Source organism: Leptonychotes weddellii, chromosome 1 (assembly GCF_054177405.1).
Source record: "Leptonychotes weddellii isolate Sample4059 chromosome 1, ASM5417740v2, whole genome shotgun sequence".
In the NCBI taxonomy this organism is placed as follows: Eukaryota; Metazoa; Chordata; class Mammalia; order Carnivora; family Phocidae; genus Leptonychotes; species Leptonychotes weddellii.
In genome coordinates this window covers 34099073-34101959 of record NC_138369.1, presented here as the reverse complement: position 1 = coordinate 34101959, position 2887 = coordinate 34099073, and positions in this window count along the sequence as shown.

The window sequence follows — 2887 nt, the reverse complement described above, 5'->3', positions numbered from 1 at the left end:
TCTCTCTCTCTCTCTCATTCTGGCTCTCTCAAATAAATAAATAAATCTTAAAAAAATAAAATGACAATAATACTAGCCCCATAGAGATGTGAAGATAACATGAAATGCAAGTAAAGCTCTAACAACGTACCTGGCAAGCTGTCAACGCTCCATGTGTGGAAGCAGTCACCGCAGTAGCCACAGCAGCGTCGTTACTGTGGTTTTCCTTAGTTCTCACCTGCCTTGTCACAAATCCCCTTTCTCCCTCCCCTCTTTCTCTGCCTTTTTCTCTTCCCCTCCCTTTCCCTCTCCCTCTCTTTCTGTTACTTTCTCTCCCCTCCCGAATTCCTTATTTGAGTATTCTCATTTACAGAGCGTCCAGTCCACTAACCTTATTTAATCTGCACTATGAACTCCGAAGAACACGACTCAGAGACGTTAAGTATTATATCTTATAATCATGCACCTTAAAATTATCAGAACCCAGAACGTCTGATCTTTAAACTCTGTTAGTGCCTGCATTGACAAATTGCCGTCCCTCTGTACCCCTTCTTGCCTTTTCTCACATTTCTCCATACACTTTAGTCTATGCTACTCAGATTCTCCCAGTGCCGGTCCCACTCATCTCCCTCTTTCCCTACATATTCCCTTAGCCTTCCTTCCTCTCATTGTGTTTTCTGTTACTCCACCAGAAACTAGAGTAATCAGGAAATACTATTTACCTCCTGGTTTTAAATGTCAATGGAAAAAGGGTGAGAGTTATCTCTGGGGTAGTGAGTGGACCAGATCACTTCAAACGCCTTATCAACCTCCAATTTTTATGAATCTTGAAAATTAGTTAGGACTCAGGCAAACATCAGCAGGAGCAAGTAAAACAAAAATTTCAAAATAAAAAGCAATCTGCTTAACTCTGGGAGCTCTGATAAACACAAAATAAGAGGTTATGTGTGAAACAATTGAAAGAGTACTCCTTAAACGTTCATCTATTTCCCGGGTAGCAGAAGGATTAATTGAATTAATTGAATGGTTAATATGTGCCAGCACTGTGACAAATCCTTTATAATGATTTCCTTTTTCCCTCCTGACAGCTCTTTGAAGTAGGCATTCTCTATCCCCAGGATCACACAGGATCACACAGCTGTGAGTTGTGCAATGGGAATTGAAACCCGACTGAGTCTGATTCCTGGGCCCAGGCTCTAAAATACTATAGAGTTCACTCCTTCCAATATTACCACCTACCCAACTGTTCCACGTTCTGAGTCCAAGCCATCCTGCTTTAGACCATACTGAGCCTTACAAATAATAGATGTTCAAAACTGAAAATGAATTGGTGCAAACTTGGAATTAGCAAAGCTCTCAAGAGGTCCCTTGAGATAGGCCCTTGGCTGGATCATTTCAAATTAGCTTGTCTAGAAGGAATCTTTACTTCTACCAGGGGATCTCATTCCTGTAGGTCACAAGCATTAATATTTTTAAATTATTAATGCCAAAGAAATAACTGAGACTGAAGCTATGCCAGCCATGAGGATACTGTAAGTGAAAGCACTTTACAAAGCAGAGCTGTGTACTTCCTAGATATTTTACTCTGTAATTGGCCACACGCACACACACAGGATTGCAATACAGATAAACAGACTATAGGGTTCACTGCTGCTATTTGTAAGAAATATACATTGCATCTGCTATATCACAAAATATTGACCGTTGCAACTATATAACAGGGATCTGTTGTTTTATTTTAGGCAATAGTTCATTTTATTTTTGTGTTTCTAATTAGTGGCAAATTACACAAGTTCAATACATTTTCTTTTTAAGAAAACAGAATATTACAGGTAAGTTTCCCTCGACTGCCATCTAACTTTTGTCCCCTCTTCCACTTCCCCAAAGTTAATCCCTCTAGATACACTTTCATATGGTTTTTATTTAACATATTAATAATAGTGATTTTATTTTTTTATTTAAAGTCAATTAATTAACATATAGGGTATTATTAGTTTCAGAGGAACATTTTATATTTCTACATACATTTCTAGGTGCCCTGTTACTTCACGTCTGTGTGTGCATGGGCACATTATCACACTATAGATGTAAATCTACAACATTATTTTATTTTTTTACTTTGGTAATTTTTTAGACCTATGTATACTGACTCATGGATCATGTTGAGTTGAGTCAGTTGAGTTTCATGTCTAGATATAGACATTGCTTGAAAATACATTATTTCAACATTTCATGTTAACTCTGTTGTAGAGGAAAATCAAACAGGAATGAATTTTTTCATCATTTTTTGAGCCATTCAAAGGCTACAGTATTTGTTTGTTTTCATTTTTCTTTTTCCTTCAGGCTTATTTTTGGATGCCCTTTCAGTGTTTTAAAAATAAGTTTTCTCCTTGGCCACCTTATTGAGACCATGTATATAATCTGCCATCTCTGATCATATTAAATAAGCCCATCCTCTAACAAACTTGATTGTGATCTGCAAGGTTCAAAATTAAGTGTTAAAATAAATTTAAAAATATATTTTCTATAAACAGTTCCAACTTCAGCCTTATGACAAAATTCTATTGTTACAGCATTCTTTTAGTGCTGAAATGCTCCTTGTTTCCAGAAGGTGGCATTCATATAGGCGATTAAGACAATGTTACCGAAATAGCTTCCTTAAAAAGCTACTTACAGCTCTAGTTCATTATCTGAGCCATTTTTGGGAAGTGGTGGGATCTTACACAGAACTCGCAAACTACACCTTAACCACTGTTATTATTTTGGTGTACCTATTTTCAGACTCTTACTCTATTCAGAAAAGTATAGAAAGATTTTTAAACAAAAATGGTATCATATTCTATATTTTTACTTTTTTCACCTAACATAGCATTACAATATTTCCATTTGGCTAATTTTTTGGTCAAGA